This window comes from Notamacropus eugenii, chromosome 2 (assembly GCF_028372415.1).
Source record: "Notamacropus eugenii isolate mMacEug1 chromosome 2, mMacEug1.pri_v2, whole genome shotgun sequence".
NCBI classification, from domain to species: Eukaryota; Metazoa; Chordata; class Mammalia; order Diprotodontia; family Macropodidae; genus Notamacropus; species Notamacropus eugenii.
Genome location: NC_092873.1, coordinates 19,391,071 through 19,411,400, shown reverse-complemented (window position 1 = coordinate 19,411,400; position 20,330 = coordinate 19,391,071). Strand labels below are relative to the sequence as shown.

At 46.8% G+C, this 20,330-nt stretch overlaps 1 protein-coding gene across 1 annotated transcript in view; it reads left to right on the top strand.

The window, feature by feature from the left end:
- The window catches only part of PC (pyruvate carboxylase), a 93,248-nt gene that overhangs the window by 17,218 nt on the left and 55,700 nt on the right, over positions 1–20,330 (top strand). The gene's annotated exons all lie outside the window — the stretch shown is intronic.

Below are 20,330 nucleotides of genomic sequence, written 5' to 3'. Positions count from 1 at the left end.
CAAGGATGGGAACTAAACCGAGCCTTTACTCCTGTACTGTTGGGTCGGTGAAGTGCTTGTGGCCCTTCCTTGCCTGGTATGCCTGCCTGCCATCCAAAGAACTCCCTGGGACCTGAGTCTTGTTGCCTGTTGGGAGGCTGGACTCCCTGCAAGGCCTTTGAGTGACCACTAGGTTGGTTTGTCCCTGGTTCTCTGCTGGCAGCCCAGTGATATCTGTGCTGGAGGCTGTGTTCTGGAGTTGCTTTAAGCTTCTCAGCATTTGAGCTTCCCACACAAGAGCAGCTTGGATTTATTTGTACACCTGATGTATTTCTCAGGCCTTCGTTTTTGCTTGCTTTCAAATGATCGGTTGCTCATTGACAGACTGGGCTGTGAGAATGAGGCAGAGGATGGATTGGAGAAGGTGGGGCCTGGAGGTGGGGGGAGCCTGCTGGAGAGGCTGATAAGGGCCTGGCCTGGACCACTGCCATGGGAGGGGAGAGGAGGGAATTGCAGGGAGAGATGGTGGTGAGCCTTGGCAACTGATTGGCGGTGAGGTAGAGGCAAGAACAGAAGGTGACTTTGAGGCTGTCTTTTTCTGGGGGGCCAAGTGGCACACAGTGATTAATGAGGTACCAGGCTACCATGCCCATTCCCATGGAGAGCTCCTCTGGCCAGGAGAGGAGGACACATTAGGCCCCTTTCATCCGATCTGCCCACCCCTGCTTGAGGGCTTCCAAGCTGGACACTAGAAGAGAGAAGAAATGAGCTCAGAAACCAGCTCACCATTTTTCCTCTAGGAGGAACTTTGAGGCCTGGCAACCCTTCTTCAATATGGGGGAGGAACAAGGCCAGCCTGGCTTCCACAGGACTCAGTGTTATAGAAGTCTTCCAAGACCCTGGGAACCTGGTCCCCACAGAGACTCGCAGGATGGGCTCAAGTGGTCCTCCTGGGCACCTGGAAGGACTCACACTTCTTTCACACCTCTTCCTCTCATTCAGGCCACAGGCTCTTTGCTGATAAGGTCAAGGGCCCTAAGGCTGGATGAGATAAGTGAGAGGCTCTTAGTTGAGTGAAAGGGGCTCCTGGCCAGAGACAGTGAAGGCCCTGGGCCAGAAATAGCAGCAGATGGCAAGGCTGAAGTGGGGGCAGGGCTCCAGCAGCGTCCTCCTCTTGGAGAAGGAAGATGAGGCAGATGGATCCAGGCCCACCTCCTGGTGAGGAGAAGGGGGAGAAAGAAGAGCCGGAGTCGGGGGACCAGTCTTCTCAGGCCGATCCCAGGAGTTTGGGTTGATGTCAGAGCCTCAGGTGCCCCTTTTCTGATGTGAGTTCAGGACGAGGATGGTTGAGTCTGGAACTGTTCCTAGGAGGTCTTGTCATATTACTCCTTTATGGAAATGGGGCAGGGAGGGGGCGGCAAGGGCCAATGCAATGGGAAAAGTCTAGGAATAGAGTGGTGTGGGCATTTTAAAGGTGTGTGGTCTGCCTATTTCCAGCTTGTTTCAGGGGGCAGCCATGTGGAGCAGTGGATACAGCCTAGAGTCAAGATGTGAGTTCAGGTGCTGCTTCAAACATTTCCTAGCAGTGTGACCCTAGACAAGTCATTTCACCCTGTTTGCCTCAGTTTCCTCTTCTGTAAAATGAGCTGGAGAAGGAAGTGGCAAACCACTCCAGTATGTATCTCTGCCAAGAAAACCCCAAACAGGGGTCACTGAGAGTCAGATAATGACTAAAATGACTGAACACAAGGCTAGTGAGCTAGGAAAACTTGAGAATGGAGCTTTAAAAGGATGCTTTAAATGGACCATGTAGAAAAGGAAGCAACGGTTAGCCAGAGGCAGCATGGGCAGCTTCCCAGAAGCAGAGCAGGCCACACTGACCTTGTTTCCTTTTTTGACAGATACATTAAACTAGTAGGTCACAGGAATACTGGGGAGATAGTCTGCTTAGCTCATGTGAAGCTTTTCCTGCTTCACTGCCAGCTGGGCCTAAGGAGCTGAGCTCAGACAAAGTTAGAGATGGCAGCTCATCCAGTCTGAGTAAGACACAAAATTGGGAGACAGAGATGATGTTCTAGATAATGGAGTCAGCATCCAAGAAGATCTTGACAGACTCCAGCTGAATTTGATAATATGGCATTTGATAGGGATTGGTTTAGTCTTTTAAAAATATATTTTAAGAATTAATTTTGTCAAATATTTCCCAGTTGCATTAAAAAATTTTTAATAGCTGTTTCAAAAACTTTTGAGGTCCAAATTCTCTCCATCTCTCCTGCCTCTTCACCACCCCTTGAGAAGGCAGGCAATATGATATGGATTACGATATAAAGTGAGCAGCTAGGGGGCACCACAGTGGATGGAATGATGGACCTGGAGTCAAGAAGACTCATCTTCTTGGGTCCAAATCTGACCTCAGACACTTCCTAGCTGTGTGACCCTGGACAAGTCATTTCACCCTGCTTGCCTCAGTTTCCTCATCTCCATAAACTGGAGAAGGAAATGGCAAACTACTCCAGTATCTTTGCCAAGAAAACCCCCAGTGGGGTCACAGAGAATTGGACACCACTCAAGCAACTGAATAACCAGAATACGATGTAGAGTCTTACACCTGCACACAAAGAATATACTTGACTAGTACAAGGTGGGAGAAGCACGGGTGGACAGCAGTTTGAAAACTTCTTGGGGATTGGAGTGCTGTGCATTTCCCGAAGACTGGGGCCAGGCATCCAGGATTAGGGAGGTAGAAGGGTCTCCAGATCCCCTAGTCATCTACCTAGGCTGAACCTCTTCATTTTGAGATGAGGAAACAGGCCTAGGATGTTTAAGTGACTTTCCCAGAGTCCCTCAGGTGGGAGGTGTTAAAAGTGGGATTTGAACTCAGGTCTTCCAACTCTAGACCCAGTGCCCTTCGTGCTGTGCACCAGTGCTTTGTGACAGCTTCCCCATACTCTGATATGACCATTGATAAGCTGGAAAATACCCAGAGTTGAGCTCCCATAAAGTGGAAGGGCCTGGAGTCTGTGACATGAAGAGTGACCCATGATGTCTCAGTCCTCACAGTCCCTGGCCTCTCTGCAGCCTTGGGCACCACTCACCCCCTTTTCCCCCTTGACTGTCTGGCTCTGGCCCTGTCTCTGTTCTCCTACCTCTCTGACCACCCCTTTGTTGTCTCTTGCTGGATCTTCATCCAGGTGTCCCTCAGGACTGAGCCCTCTGCTCTTCTCCCTCTGGACTGCTTCTCTTGGGGATCTCGTCAGCTCCCATGGATTTTAATGACCATCTCTATGCTGAGAATACTCACATCTCCCTCTCCTGCCCCAGTCTCTCTGCTGACCTCCAGTCTCACATCTACAAATACTTTTTGGCATCTCAAACTGGATGTCCAGTAAACATCTTAAATTCCACAAGTCCAAAACAGGGCTCATCATCTTCTCCCCCATCTTCTCTAGAGGGCACCACCCTCCTCCCAGGCCCTTGGGCTCCCAGAGTCACCTTAGACTCCTTGATATCCTACCCCCACCACCTCGACCAAGGCCTGTGGGCTTCACCTCTGCAGTATCTCCTCTAAAGCTGCCCTCCCCTGGTGCAGACTCTCATCCCATCACTGCTGAATAACTGCAGTAGCTGCTAGGGGTCCACTTGCCTCGAGTCTCTCCCAACTCCAGTCCAGCCTCCATTCAGCCACTAAGGAATTTTCCTAAAGCCTAGGTCCTCCATGGCACCCATTTCCCTCTTCAGCAAACTCCAGGGGCTCCCTATCTCCTCTAGAAGCAAATACAGAATCCTCTGTTTGACCTTCAAAGCCCTTCATCCCTGACTCCCTCTTAGCTTTCCAAGCTTCTTATACCTGACTCCCATCAAGTGCTCTTTGACCCTGTGACCCCATCCTCCTCAAATGAGCAAGACCCTCCATCTCTGGGCTCTGAGCATTTACTCTGACTGTGTTCTAGATCTTGGATGTCCTCCCTTCTTAAGACCACCTTCTGATTTCCCTGGCTTCCTGGAAGTCTCAGCTAAAGTCCCATCATTTACTGGAAACCAATTCCAGAGCCTTCTTGAAGTTAATCATTTCCTGTTAATCATTTTTTGTTTGCCTGTTGTGAGCTTCCTGAGGGCAGGGACCTCTCTCTCTCTCTCTCTCTCTCTCTTTCTCTCTTCTCTCTCTCTCTCTCTCTCTCTCTCTCTCTTCTCTCTCTCTCTCTCTCTCTCTCTCTCCCTCTCCCTCTCCCTCTCCCTCTCTCCCTCCCTCTCTTCCTTTCTCCCTCTCTCCCTCTCTCCCTCTCTCCCCCTCTCCCTCTCTCCCTCCCTTACCCACCCACCCCTCATTGAGTGTGAAAAGAGAAGACTGGGGTGGGGGGAGCCTGTGCTGTAGAGGAGCAGTGAGTTAAGAGTGAGTTTGAAAGATGCCCATTTAGACCTGTTATCAGAACTGTCCAGTAGCCTGGGGGTGGGCCTTCTCGGCTTTGGGGGCTGCATCCAGGATTAGGGAGGTAGAAGGGTCTCCAAATCCCCTAGTCATCTAGGCTGCCTCTTCTCGGTTTTGGAGGCTGCCTCTAAGAAAAGAGTAAGGCAAAGCCTTTCAGCTGCTCTGAGGATTGAATGAACCTTGAAGTGAAGTATTTTTAGGTTTGAGTTGTTTTTTATTCTGAACAGAAACACCCTAAACCTCAAGCATTTCTGTGAACTCAGAATACAAAAAGAGGATTGTGTATGGAACCAGACAGGTTTAGACAGCTTGCTTTTTCAAAACAAAGTGGGTAATAAATTTTATTTGTTACTTTCAAAACTTGTCTGTTCTCAGCTTCCTTTGTTCTCCTATGTGAATTTAAAAAATGTGCCCATAGTGGGCCTCTTTTGGTACCACTATTGCTACCCTCCTCCACCAGACCCTGGTTGGCAATCTAGTCCAGGAGGAAGACTCCCCAGTGTCCTGGCCCAGGAATTTACGATTCTCTCTTAATGTCTGAGGTCATCCCTAAAGGCCAGTAAAGCCCTTTATTGTAGATCCCCTGGAGGCATGGAAGGTCTCAGTCACTATTCCTAAATTTTTCTGGAGTTGTATGTTGTCTGTATGGAAATGTTCTTCTGGTTCTACTCACTTGACCCTGCGTTAGGCCAGACTTCCCAGGATTCTTTCAGTTCACCACTGCCCTGTGACATTCAAAGATCCTGGCTTATTCAGCTACTTCCTAATTGAGGGGCCACCCTCCCCAGATTTTAATTTTTCATTTTATTCCCTGCCCCCCCCTTTTTAATTCTTCCTTCAGGATGTTTGTTTCTTTTGCAATTATCCCTCCCTGATATAATCCTCCCCCTTATCCCTCTCCTCCATTCTCTTTTGCTTCTCTACTGAGATTTATATATTTCCATACCATAGTGTGGGGTGTGTGTGTGAGTATGTATGTGTGTGTGTGCATGCTCGCACATGTGTTATGTACATGTGTGTAACCTTCCTTCCTTTATCAGTGTCAGAGAAGAGGAAGGATGTTCTGTTCACACTCCCCCCTTCTTTGCCTCCCCCATGTTTATACTCCCTTCTTATGTGCTCCAATTGAAATAGTTAATTGAAATAGCAAATCCCACCACCTTCTTCCTCCTTCTGCTTGAATATCTTCCTTCTAGCTTCCTTTCTGTTCCTTCCCTTATGATTCTCAGGTGACAGAGAACCAGTCCCCCTGCAGGAGGGGGAACTTAACTTCCTTGATTCTTTGAATACAGGAAGGTTCTGAAGGTCCCTGTTTCTTTTCCTCCTGTTAGGATATTAGCTTGTATCATCATGCAGCTCCTTCCAGTAGATTGAATGTACTTTTCTAGGGTTCTCTTTCCTCTTGGGTTTGCATTTCAAAGTTCCTACTCAGCTTTGGTCTTTTCATCAGAAAACTTTGAAAGTTCTCTAATTGTCCATTCAACTCCCACCCCTAAATATGGGATTATATTTAGCTTTGCAGGCAAAGTTACTCTGGGTTCTAAGTCTATATATCTTTTGCTTTTTGGAATATCATATTCTGAAATCTTCTTTCTTCTGGTAGAAGTTTCCGTGTCTTGTGTGATGTTGACTGGTAGAATCTCTTCTGTGACATGGGAACTCGATATTCCTGGTTCTTTTTCTTTGAAGTTCTTCCTACATTTGGAGTCTGGAACACCGGAGTTCAAATACTGCTTCAGACGCGATTAGCTGTGTGACTCTAGACAAGTCCCTTATCTCTCAGCCTCAGTTGTTTCACCTGAAAAATGGGAATAATAGTAGTACCTAGCTCACAAGGTTTTGTGAGGATCAAATGAGAGAAGATATGAGGGGCTTTGCGAACTGCAAAATCCTATGTAAACACCAGATATTATTACTCCTAATAGATTTGAACAGTTTTCATTTGTGGCTTCTGGAAATGTACACATTTCATCGTGGGTTTTTAGAAGTCCAAGGCTTCTTGAATGATCTTATGTCAGTCCTTGTTGGAGCCAGTTGTCTCCTGGTTTATCCCATTGCCCTGTTTTTGGTCTCCTTCCACTCTGTCATCTCTGATTTTATGGAGAACTTGCATGGGGCAGGCAAATACATGGTGGCCAGAAGAAACTATACAAGGACACTGTCAAGGTCTCTCTCAAGAACTTCAGATTTGACTGTGCAACATGGGAGACACCGGCACAGGACCACTCCGCATGGCGTGCCCACATAAGAAAAGGTGCTGTGCTCTTTGAGCAAAGCAGAACTGAGACAGCACAAAGTAAATGCAGGATGCGCAAATTTGGGATATTCACCCCAAATATTCACATGGACTGCCCAACCTGTGGTAGAACATTCTGGCCTGATCAGCCACAGTTGGACACACTGAAACTGCACTTTACAATGGTGATGTCATTTTGGTCCTCTTCAAAGACGAAGGACAGCAACCAACGTCCCTGATTTCCAAGGGGCCAAGCTCTTTAGGGAGCCTTTGCTGACCCCTGGTCTCCTTATCGGCTTCTGCCCCTTCCCGTTCTTTACTCTTGGGCTTTATAGCTCTTCAGGGAAAAATCCATTGTCTTCCCCTGTGTCTCTGCAGTTGGGGAGGAGTTTGGCTCTTCTTTTAGAGGCTGGTTTTTTGGTTTTCATGTGTTCCCTGTTTTTGTTAGTGCTAGATCTATAGACATTCATGACCCTGGACAGTGTTTTCTTTGGTTTGCTCATCTCTTCAGCATTAGATTCTAAACCAGGGCTTTGTTCTAGACCAGTTCCACTTGGTCTCCCCCTGTATTCTCTGGGTGCCTACCAGAGTTAGGCTGCCCTGGGTGTGGAGGACCTTTAAGTAAGGACCTCAGCCCCTCTCCCCCACCTTCTACCCCCAGGTGCCTGGACTGGCCTAGTTTCAGCATTTACACTCTGTGGACTTCTGTGCCCTATGCCCCTGGCCTTTTGCAAGGAGTTTCCTCTGATGGGAAGCTGCTGGATTGCTAAGCAGCACTGGCTTGGCTGGAGGCTGGAGCCTGGAGCCTATGCACTTTCTGACTGACTTTCTCTGTAGTTCTGTGGTGCAAGTCATCATTTATTGGGGTACAATCCACTTCGTAACTTGAGCATTTCAGGTTTTTGCTGGACAGCTCAGCTCTGTTCAGGCAGCCATCTTGGCCAGAAGTGATCAGTTAAGCATTTCATGCCCTTGTCGATCCCTGGATTGTGAAGAACTATGTGTTTCCTGGGCTGAGGGTGAGTGGGACAGGATTAGAGTCCACCACTGCCTGGCTGTGTGATCTGGCTAAATGACAAGTCACTTAACTTCTCTGAGCCATATCTGGGAAACACATAAGAAGGGCTAAGGTCTCTGGCAGCATTAATACCTTCTGACCCAGACATAGGTCAGTGCACTGAATCTCCAGACTTGAGGTGTCCCAGGCCCTCACATCTGGCCCATCCACATTGCCTTGGGCAATGGTTTTGGCTTCCTTTGTGAAGCTTTTGGAAAGTAAGAATGATTCCCCTTTGGGGCCGTAGGCAGTGCTGCTATGGTCCTGAGCAGCCAGAATACCTGAGTTTGTCTCTTGTCTCCTGCACAAGGCACAAGTCACTGGACCTCCTTCAAAGTGATCATCATGATGGCCCTTCTCTCTCAGGGTTGTTGTGAGGATCCAACAGCATCAGATTTGTAAATGCTCTCTGTGGTTATCAGCTGTTATGTATTAGCACTTTGAAGTTGGCAAACCACTTCATTCACAACCCTGGGAGGTAGGGAGTGTGAATGTTGTTATCCCCATTTTACATGTGAGAAAACTGAGGCACAGAATAGTTTTGTGAGTTTCCCATTGTCGTACAGCCCTAGTGTCAGACCTGAGATTCCAACCTTGGACTTCGAGGTCCAAGGAATTTGATCCAGAATACATCTTGTGAACATGTTGACCAACGCGACCTCTTTTTACGTTCCTCCAGATTGTGAGCTTCTTGAGGTCAGGGGCTGTTTTAATTGTCTCTGTATCCAGCATTTTGCTTTGCCCTAACAAGAATTGAGCCTTGTTCCTGCTGTCCTCTGAGAGATCTGAGGGCTGTGGCCAGCCAGTCAGGCCAGCTTTCATGGAAGATTTATCCGCAGCCCCAGGATCTCCAAACTCTCCTCCTGGTCTTTCGTCTAAGCTCTTCCCATCTTCATCTAAACAGACACAAATCCCCTTGGCCTTCCCCTGGGCTCAGCATCAAGGACTATAATGTCTCCTGGGCACGGAGATGGACCAGGCCCTAAACTTGCTTTGTTTTAACGCTGAGAATGTAGCAGTCCTGACAGACAGGCTTCAGTTCTTTTGTCCTTGGCTTGGCCACTACTGGGCCAAGTCCACTAATACATTGTTTCTTCTAGATTGGGACACAGATAACACAACTATGAAGCATTAAGGAGGAATGAAGAAAACTCTGTCTGTTGTTGCTTGTGAAGAAAGAAAAATTCCCCTCAGATTTCTTCAGATCCCCTGGGAAGATTAGTTTGATTTTAAGATTTCAGACGTTTTCTGTACACTCACTCCCTAGAGTCTTCACGAATGCCTTTAGGAGTTGTAAAACTCTGGCCAAAAAGAGCCATTTCCATTAACTCACCAGCTCATCTAGAAAACAAACATGACTGGATAACAGCTGCTGTTTGCCAAGGACTTTAAGGCTCACCCGTTGGCTTTCTTTCCTACCCAACAACCTGGCGAGGAAGGCAGTACCGACATTTTTCCTGCTTTACAGAGGAAGAAACAGGCTTGACCCAGGAAGTCACTTGCCTCTAGTCACAGACCTACGATTCAAACCCAGCAAGTCCAGAGTGTTTTCTACATTGTCTGGCTGCTTCTTTTGGGGATGAAGCCCATCAGAGCCTGACCACTGTTGGCATAGCCTTGAGGGACCCAGAGTCCTTCCATGCTCCACTGAGGCAGCCATAGCAAATTTCTCTTGAGCCTCATTTTTCAAGCAGGGGCCTTGCAGAGCAAGAGGGGGCTGTAGAAAGGTTCTGTGAACCAGGACAACTTCATAAAGCAAGGAGAAATCTGGCTGCAGTCAGGGCCTTCGGACCCCAAAACAGGCCACTTTTCATTTCGAACCTGAAATAAGCTTTAGGAAGGGACCTACGACCCAGAAGATGGGGCAGATCTGAAAAAGTGGACATAAGAATTCTGGAGTGTGATGTCTCCATTGGGAGCGTCTTGTAGAAAAATCTGGGGACAAGGATCAGGGCCCTTGACTAGGACTTGTCAGGCGTTAGTTTCTCTGCCCTCTCCACTTGTGTAAAGTGAGCCTGACCATTCAAACTCCCATTTACACAGCTCACTTTCCATGGAAAGTTTCCATGGAACAGCCCTGTTCTGTTGGAAAAAGAACCTAGCAGTACCTGGGGCTAAGGGGTAGGGGCTCAATCCGGGACTTCATTGGTTTGGGGAACTCCCACCTGAAAAAATACCATCCACCAATACTCACCAGCACCTTAGCACCTTCTCTGTAACTTAATGTCTGAAAGTGTTGCCCAGAGCACAGAGAAATTAAGTAATTTGCCCAGGGTTACACAGCCAAGAAGTATCAGAGGTGGACCCAGGTCTTCTTGACTCCCTAGGCTACCTCACAAAAGTAAAACCAGAAAGTGTCAATAAAACTTGAAAGAAAAAGAAAAACACCCAGATGAGGCCCCTATGAGGTCAGTCTCATGCCCATGAAGGAAGAACATCCTAAGACCATTAGCACAGAGGGCAGAAGAAGAATCCAGCAGGAAAGATCTATATTCTGGAGATTTCAGTGCTGGGGGAGATCTCACTCATGCATATTTATGCAGGTTGGAAGAAGGCAGCCTTTACATCCCAAACCAAACCACAGAACTGTGACCTGTGTCTGCTGATTGATGGGGATGGAAAGACCCTGAAAATCATTAGGAAAAATATTTAGATGGTGTACATACATATTTTTAAAAGGGGCAAGACCAGTATAAGCCAGAAAACTGTCGTGAGAGAGCAAATGGAACAGATTGTACAGGGCTTGGTGAGGATTGGCTCCCACTCCTGGCTGACTGCTTGGAGGGTGTAAGTGAAAATACAAGTAGGTTTAGGATTACCTCCTAACATCGTGGCCCCAGACCAAGACACAAGGGCCTTAAATACCAGGCCACATGCAAAAGGAGAAGTAGAATTGGGTGGCATTGCAGAGCCTTCTGATCCTACATTTCCAATTGGGCACAGCCTTCAAGGTCCCTCATTCTACACCTGAGGAAGCTAAGGCACCGTGAGGTTGTGATTGTCTGAGGTCATTCTGGTAGTGAGGGGCAGAGCGAGGATTTGAATCCATATCCTCAGACTCCAAATTTCTTCCTGCTTTGCCCATGGCACCATGTATGTATAAAATTATATCTGTACAAAAAAGTGCCTCCATCTTAGAAGGTAGAGGTGCGGCCCTCTCCCACTTGAACATTGCTGGTAAGTAAGCTAGGCCCATTCTTTGGTCCAGTGCATTAGGGGTACACAGAAATGAGAAAAGCTCCCTGTAGGATGTGGGTGCGGTTGGATGGATCAGAAAGATGGAGGTGACCACAATCACGGGAAAGGATAGCAGACGTCAGTGGGTTGGGCTAAGAAGGGGGCTGGGTGGTCTGAGGGATGAAAATCCAGAAAAGGATGAAGTCCTAGCCCTTTTCAAGGGTCTGGCTCCATGCAGAGCAGCCCCGCTAAGAAGGCGAGACAAGAAAATATTGACCCATTTTTACATGGGAGGAAACTGAGGCTCAGAGAGAAGCAATTTGGCCCTCGGGGCAGGGGTGTGAATTTCACCAGGTCTGAAGTTGGCACCAGGCCCATTGCTGCTTCCACAACAAGTGAAGAGCATGTCTCTAAAGTGTGTGGTTTGTTATCAAGGGCAGAGGTGTACTCTAAGCAGTGAGATTACTTCCTCCAGCAATAAGTGCCAACCTTTCACATTTATATGTGAATAAGGACACAGGGAATTCAGTAAAAGTTTTATTTTTGTGTCTAATACATATCTATTAGGAGAAGGCAAGCACAAATCTGACATAGAGGTTTGCACTCTTAATTGCTTTGCTTAGGTTAATGCTGAAATAGTTTGCAATTCAGAATACAATTTCAAGGAGAGAAAGCCCCTAATGTGGTAGGTGGCTTGAGGAAGCTTCCAGCCTGACACTCTACACTGACTGCTGGTCTTCCCCAGAGTAGCTAAACCATGTCTACCTCTGCCATTTCCTAAAAGGGAACTGATGGGGGATTAATTGGGAAACCTTATAGCTTAAATGGGAACTGAGGAAAAGTTCATGGACTGAAAGAGCTGCAAGAGACCTTAGAGGTTTAGTCCAGTTCCCTCCTTTGAGAGATGAGGAAGATTGAGGCCCAGAGAGAGGGAGCACACAGAAAGCTGCAGTGTCAGGGTTGAAATCCTAGGACTGCGGTAGAGTCAGCTCTCTTTCTCAGTTGTGCCAGAAAAGTTGAGGTTCTAGCTTGAGGTCCTACTTGTCTTACCTGGTGAGCCAGGCATGTGGCTGGTGGATGACAATCTAAAATGAAGAAATACATTTGGAGTCTGAGGTCCAGATCACCTAGTTCTCTTTTGGATAGGGGATGCTAGGAATGCCTATGGGGTGTCCGGTTGGATGCATTCAGGGGAGCTACACACAGAGTGTAGAGGGACCAGGGCTAGACCTGATGATTTGGGAGCCATCTGCACAGAGATGTTCATTCAATCCATGGGAGCTAATGAGGTCACCAGGGGAGAGGGCCCAGGATCTGGATGAAGAACCAGCAGAGAGATTGAGAAAGTTTCCATCAGACAGGGAGGAGGGGAAGCAAGAGAAATGAATCACCAAAGCACAGGCGGGTCACAAAGTCCTGCGGGAGGGCGCTCTGCCAGGCCGGAAGAAGAGATTTTGGGAAACTGAAAACAACAGTTTCAATTAGATGATGTAAGGGGGCGAGGAGTGGGAGAAGAAGCAGAACGAAGAGCGGGTTTTGTGGGGGAGCTTTGGAACGAAGATGTTACACCCGGTTATTTTTGTGCCTACTATGTACTTAGTATGTGAAGGCAAACACAAATTTAAAGTTGAGGTTCACCTTGGTAATTTGCTTGCTTGGGTTAATGGTGAAATTAGTTTACAATCCAGAAAGCAATTTTAAGGAGAGAGGGTTTGTTTATTTGTTTGTTTGTTTTGAAGATGGGGAAGGCTTGAGCATGTTTACAGGCAATAGAAAAGAACCCAGTAAATGGGTTGAGTTTGTATTTTCAAAGGGGTGGGGGAAGGGAAGGGAATAAATATTAGTGTACTACCTGACCAAGGCCTTTGTAATTCTCAGTTGTGAGGGCTTGTGGAAAATTTTCTCAACATTTAGTTGCTTAGAAAAGTTCATGAGTATTATACAGCCAGTTCCACAACAGCGTGCTTGCCTGGTTCTGGATAATGGACGATACTCTTGCACCTTCCCAGTCATCAGTGGAGTGAAGCAAGGCTATGTGCTTGCTCCCATCCTTTTTAGCATGTTTTCAGCAATGTTGTTGGATTCTTTCAGTGAGGACAAACGCTGACCAAGGTCAGTTACTGCACTGATGGTAAATTAATTTAACTTGAAAAGTCTACAAGCCAAGACTGAAGTGGAAGGAGAGTTGGTGCATGATCTTTTGTTCACAAGTGATTGTGTGCTCAATGCAGCCTCTGAAGCTGAGATGCAACCAAGTAGGAATTGATTCTCTATTGCTTGTGCTAATTTTGACCTGAGAACACCAAGAAAACACAGATTCTCCACCAGCCAGCATACATGAAACCATCACTTAGGGACAAATGGAGAAATATTGAATGCTGTGGATAAGTTCTTGGCAGTATACGTTCCAGGAATGTACACATTGACAGTGAAGTTGATGCACACATTACCAGAGCTAGCTCAGTGTTTGGGAGACTCTGAAGAAAAGTGTGGGAGAGAAGAGGTATTAGACTGACTATCAAACTGAAGGTCTACAGAGCCATTGTGTTAACTTCATTATTGTATGCCTATGAAACATGGACAGTCAGGAAACTGAATCGCTTCCATTTGAACTGTCTTACGAAGATTCTGAGGATCACCTGGCAGGAAAAGGTACCAGACACTGAAGTCCTTGCTTGAACTGAACTGCTAAGCATTCAAACTATGCTTCAGAGAGCGCAACTTCAGAGAGGGATGGGCTGGCCACGTTCGAATGCAAAATATACGCTTACCACAAAGACTATTTTGTGGAGAACTCACATGGGGCAAGCGTTCACATGGTGGTCAGAAGTGATACAAGGACACTCAGAAGGTCTCTCTAAAGAACTTTGGAATTGATTGTGTGACATGGAAGACACTGGCAGAGTACCACCCCGAATGGCGTGCCCTCATCAGTGTTCAATAAGTGAAGCAGAAACTTAGATGTGCAAATTTAGAGTCCTTTCCACCCCAAATGTTCATGTGGACTGTTTGTGTCCAATCTGTGATAGTCTTCTGAGCTTGCATCGGTCTGATCAGCCACAATCAGCACACTGTACCTTAACTCCAACATAGTGATGTCATTTGGGTCCTCCTCAGGAATGAAGGACAACAATTAACCAACCATTTGCTGGGCATTAGCTTGGCTAAGTGCTTTACAAATATTATTTCATTTGATCTTCTCAACAGCCTTGCAAGATAGGTACTTTTATTATCTTCATTTTATGGTTGAGGAAACTGAGGCAAACAGAGATCATATTTGAACCCAGGTTTTCCTGACCCCAGTCCCAGTATTCCATCCACTGCAGCTACCTCGCTGCCTCTAAATTATTTAGATAATGGAATGGACCATCCGTTGGAGAAGACAAAAAGGGATGTATGTAGTCAAGGGCTCCTGCAGAGTGGCTAGCCAAGGCAAGGAAAAAGTCACTTCATTATTAAAAACCAGCATGAAGGAGGAAAAAGTAGGAGAGAAGATGCCAGAGGACTTTGAGTCAAAAATAAAGGGACATTTCATTGAAAACCTTGATTTTTTCTTAGTAAGGTATGTAGGAAGATCCTCACCTGAGAGGCAAAGGGACAAGGAAATGTGAGAATTTTGAGAAGGGAGGAGTCAGAGGAGGGCCTGGCTGCCTCGAGGGCTCACCTGAGGTTAGATAACATTCAGGTGTAGTGGACTCAGGCAGCTTGGTTGCCTGAATTTCTCCTGCTCCGTTCAACAGCATGGGAGGCAGAAGGTGTGATCCAGGGTTAGGGTTTAAGAAGGCATGGTTTGTTTGTTCTCAAGGCATGAACTGTGATGGGCTGAGGGGGCAGAGGACTCAGAATTGATGATGGCATGGCATTGACTGGTAATCAGTGAGTGAGAATTGGCAAGAGAGGAAAGTGATGGAGTGAATGATTATGATCAGATAGAGGAAGGTCAGTTTGTGGAACGATTTTGGATGATGGAAGTGGCCAAGGGAGAGTGAAGGTTCAGGTTGTGGTGTGAGAATGATGAGCTGGCAGGTTAGGGTGCTGGAGGGCGCATCAACACGCCTGTAAAGTTCCCAAGTTTCAGGATAGGAGTTAGGAAGAAATTAGATCCTGAAAGGATAGAGAATGACCTGCCTACCTGGGGTGAGTGGACTAAAGTCTGTAGGATGTTGATTGGGCTATAGATACATTGTCATAGTGTAAACTTCAGAAAAGAGGTTGCTGCATGATGTCAGCCAAGGGAGACTCTGGGAGGGGTGACAGATGCCACAGAGGACATCACAGTGGGACACAGCATTTGAGGGGGATGTAACTGGGCCTGCACTATCACCTGGGGGAAGCAAATTATGGAACAGGAGTTCTAGCAGGCATAATGGGCAGGCAGAGTTCAAGTGAGATGAGAGGAGATGATTGGGAAAATGGCGGCCAGAGAATGGAAAGTTGGCTGGAGGGAGGTTTACTAAAATGCAGCTGATGTTCATGAACACAAGGCTTGGTGAGTAGCCCATTCAGGGGTTTGCTAGCCACAGATGGCAAAGAAGAGGAGCAGCTGGTCTTAGGATGCAGATGATTAGGTTAGAACATTTTTGGGGGGCAGTGTAGATGGCTCTGGCCTCCTCCTTTGGGCTAGATTTCCCCCCAAAACTGATTATCTTCTCCCTAAAACTGCCCTTCTAAATTCTTCCCATTTTCTGGTGAGAACCTCTCTTAATTCCCTCCCCACCACCCTAACCTGAAAAATTTGGGTACTTCCAAAACTTGTCAGTCCATTTTCTACAAACTCTCCTCTCCATGGCCACTAACCCAGCTCAGGTCTTCATCCCCGCTGACCGCCTCACTTGGACTACTAGAGTAGTCCTTCAGTTAAATAAAATGTCTTATTTTTATGTTACCTGTATTCGGACACAGTAGACTCCTACCTTGCTTTGGGACATCTCCTCCTAGTCCAGCCTCTGCATGGCTGCCATTAGCACATTCCTAATCCAACCACATCATCTACATTCAGAAAACCTTCGGTTGTTCCCTTCTACCCCTGGGATGGATAGTAATCCTGCCAAGAACAGCTAAGTGTTTAGATGGCACATACTGCGTACCAGGCCCTGGGCTAGTGTTTGACAGTTATTATCATTTAATGATCACAACAACCAGACGTAGGTGCAGTTGTTATCTCCATTTCACAGATGAGAAAACTGAGGCAAACAAGAGGGTAAGTGACTTGCCCAGCTAGTAAGTGTCTGAGGCTAGATTTGAACTCAGCTCTCCTGACTCCGGCCCAATCCTGTATCCGTTGGAGCTACTCAGCTGTCTAAACAGATTCGTTAGCCTGGCATTTAAGGCCTTCACAGCAGTTTAGTTACTACCTACATTTCTAGCATTATTTCACATAACTCTTTTTGTGAACTGTGCTTTCCAGCCATCCTGGAATACTAGCTGTTCTCTGATCTGGATATCCTAGGCCAGGCGTCTTCACTCACAAGCATTACCATGCACAGTGTCCCACTCATCTCCCAAAGCTGGCTTTTTGAAAAATTCTGCTGAGCTGCTTCTGTCTTTGCCATAGGACCTTCCGTGTTCCCTTCAGGTGTTTATTCTTTGGCTCACTCTCCTACCTTGTCCTTTTCCTCAGTCTCTCTCCTTCCTTTCTAAACCAGCCTGGTATGGTTAAGCTGGTATGTGGGTGGAAAAGCACAAGCCCCCTTACTCAAACTGACTGCTCAAGAGGTGTCTCAAGGTAAAAACAGAAAATCTCCTTTATTGGGTTCTCCCGAGAAACCTGGTGGTCCCTTCACCAGTAAAGCTGGAGTAGGGAGGCGCTTTACAGAAGCAGAATGGTAATTTATATAGACCCTGCCATGAAAATCCCCCTCCCACCACTGACCATTATTCTCATTGACTGAGAAGCAAGGTCTTACATTCTAGGCGCAAAATCTAACCAATCCCTCTTGAAACCCGGTTCAAATTTTCCGCTCCTGGATGTTACAAAGCCTGCGAAAATACATATCATTATGTGCAAATTAGGCATTGAAAATATATGCAAATGAAGCATTGATGACTCATGCAAATTGGGCATTGAGAACTTATGCAAATCAGGTGGACCTGTGTGAGGACTGCAGACTGAGTGCGCATGTGCAGATTAGGTATTGAGGAGTTAGTGAGTCATATCCAATCATTGATCCTAAAGCAATACATAGCCTTCTATGGAAATCACCCGACTCTGGAGGAATGGAAACCTGGGCCTAAGGTCTCCTCCACTCCAGGGAGAAGGCTCCATATTCCTGAGAAGTCTTCACTAAGTCTGTTCCCATTCACCGGACATTGTGTCTGGACTGGCAATTTCATTGGTGTTAGGAGTTCCTGGTGAAGAAACTTTCCTGAAATTTATTCATTTTAAATTAAAAAAAAAAGTTTTATTTATTTTATTAAATATTTCCCAATTACATGTAAAAAAATCTTTAACAATCATTTGAATTTTTTTTGAGTTCCGAATTCTCTCCTTCCCTTCCTCTCCTCCCCACCATGAGAAGGTGAGTGATATCAGTGGTATGTGTGAAGTTATGTTAAACATTTCCATATTAACCATGTTTCAAAAGAAAATACAGACAAGAAAGTTAGGAAAAATAAAGTAAGAAAGTCTGCTTCCAAGTGCACTCAGAGTTCCTCGGGTCTCAGTAGCATTTTTCATCATGGACCCTTTCTCGAATCATCATCTTGACCAGTGTAGCCAAGTCTTTCGTAATGGATCATCATGACAGTGTTGTGATTGCTGTGTATGGTGTTCTCCTGGTTCTGCTCACTTCACTCTGCGTCAGTTCACTTAAGTCTTCCAAGGTTTTTGGTGAAGCCTCATCATTTCTTACACTACAATAGGACTCCATCACAGTCATCCTATAGTTTGTTCAGCTGTTCCCCAGTTGATGAGCATCCTCTCAGTTTCCAATTCTTTACCACCACAAAAAAGAGCTGCTCTAAATGTTTTTGTACAAACAAGGCCTTTGCTTTTTTCTTTGCTTTCTTTGGGATGTAGACCTACTAGTGACCCGTTGCTGGGTCAGAGAGTTTGGGCAGACTTCCAAATTGCTCTCCACGATGGTTGTCCAAGTTGGCTACACAGCAGTTTATTGTGTTAAAGAGTAGCCTTAGGCTGAGGGCAGCACAGGTCAGCCTAGAACTTGACCCACCTCTTCCTCGAGCTTTTAGATCGTAACACTGGCTCTGGGCCAGGACACCATCCACACCTTGGAGTCAGTGCAGAATGAGTAATCATGACTCTTAGCTCAGGAATTTCTTTACCTGTTGCTCCGTGACCAGAATAAGCTAGTTAATCCCTGAGTCTCAGTCCCCTCATTCCATTGGTGTCTATCTTGCAGGGCTGTAAAGATCATCATTCTATTTATAAAGCATTCTGTACCTATATGCGTACACATACATATGTTAGCTATTTTTCACTATTATGGCAAGAACTTAGAAGAAATGAGGGAAAGAGAGGGTTGACCTGGTAGGATGGGTGAAGACCCAGAGGTACCAGGAGGTAATAGCTGATCTTTTTCAGGGGCCGGAAGGGGCAGGGCAGGGCAGGGCGTTGGAAGGGAAGAAAAGAAGAAATTGAATGCCACGTTAGGCCTCTGGAGACATAGGACTTTGCATGGTAGATTGGGGGAAGCGGTAGAGGAGCTCAGGGGATTGGAAGCAGGTTTTGGCATCCCTTGGTTCCAATGGGGCCTGGGATTTCTGCATGATTGCCTTCTTAGTGAGATTCTAGAATGTCTTTCATTGAAGTCTCCTAGGAACCTGTTCCGGGGCCCCAAAGAGGCAGCATGTTTTACAGTGTCCAATCAGTTTCTCACTAAGAGGAGACTTGGAATTTGGTATGGTGCCAGTCACTAAGGCCCCAGAGAGTTAAGTTCTGCTCCCTCCCTCCAGACCCTCCTTTGCTTATTCATTGCGTGATTGTGGCCTTCAAGGCTTCACACAGAAGCAGAAAGGGAGCAAGGCAGCCACCATGCTGGGCTGGTCTGCTTTTGGCTAGAGAGTGTTCTCCTCTGGGCTTCTACTGTAGTAATTGGAGGGCTAAGCATGTCTTCAACTTGGCGAGCGCACTTGCGCAACGCACACATGCACACACACACACACATACACACACACACACACACACACACACACACACACACACACACACACCTTCTTTCTAGGCACTGCTGTCTGTTTACACTTACAAAGCCCAGCTGACACAGGGCACTGAGCAGGTGTTAATAGAGCTTCAAATAAGCAGACACAGTCACCCCAGAGCAGATCAGACTAAACACCCCCTTCTTTCTTTCCCCCTTCCCCAGGGTGGGGGTAGAAGGGTGATCATGTGATCACACATGGCATTATCCGTTTCCATGGCCTTTTTGTTCTCTCCTCACTTGACCAACCTTACTGAAAGCTACTTGGCACAGAATCTGAGCAGAGATAAGAGAAGACATTCAAAGCAATATAGCAGTGGATGGGGAGAAGGGAGAAGCTAATATCCTTGCAAGTTTTGTCTTGTTTGATATTTAACCATCCAGGCTTTCACTGTTGTCAATCAAGAATAAGTTTGCCAACAGGTTTGCTGCCTTTGGTTACTATAGGAAGACTAGGAGAGGGTGGTTCTTGTAACCCCACCACTCCAGGCCAGGGCTGGTTCTAGATTCCCTGTTGTGCATCTTGCTTCAACTGGGTGGAAAGAGGAAGGAATAAGGAGCCACCTACCCTAGCCCTGTGACCTCAATGGCACCTTGTTTTCTGCTTCAGCTCTTAGAGGGGCAGCAGCTTTTGTTGGCATTTGTAACAGTTCTCAGCCCTCTCTGAGACAGGGGTACCTTTCTGAGGCCACTTGCTTTGCTCCAGAGTTTCATAGTCTGTGTTTCTGTGAAAAAAGCAAGGACCCAGTAAGGGCCTGGGACAGGTAACAGTGAGGAGGTGACCAGGGATGCGATGGGGGTTCCACCCTTCCTGGTTCATCCTTCCCAATCCCCAAGGGGACCTTGGGGAGTCAAAGTAAGGCTGGCTTATGGGGAGTGGGATGGGTTTAGGTAGAAGGAGGCCCAGCTGTAGGAAAGAGTTAGCCAGCGCTGGGATAGATACAGGGCATAGAAAAACAGTGAATGAAACGGTCTCTGCTCACAAGATGAAGAAGGTGACAGCCCAGGGAGCTGGTGGGCAAGGAGGATTTGAGAGCTCCAAAGTTACTTGTCTTGCTCCGTATTCCTCCATATTCCTTCTAGGCTCATCCTCCTTTCCTCTGGCCTCCTCTCAATCCCTGCCAGCTACCACTTGAACACCAGATGCCCCCACCCATCCCCCAAGACCAAGTAACCCACCAGGCCTTCCAGTTGGCTTGGATTGACTCTAGCATGGCAGGAGAACATTTCCACAACCAGCAGGGCCTAGAACATGCTGAGGCCACAGGTAAGAAAAGAAGAGGTGGGGGGTGGGGG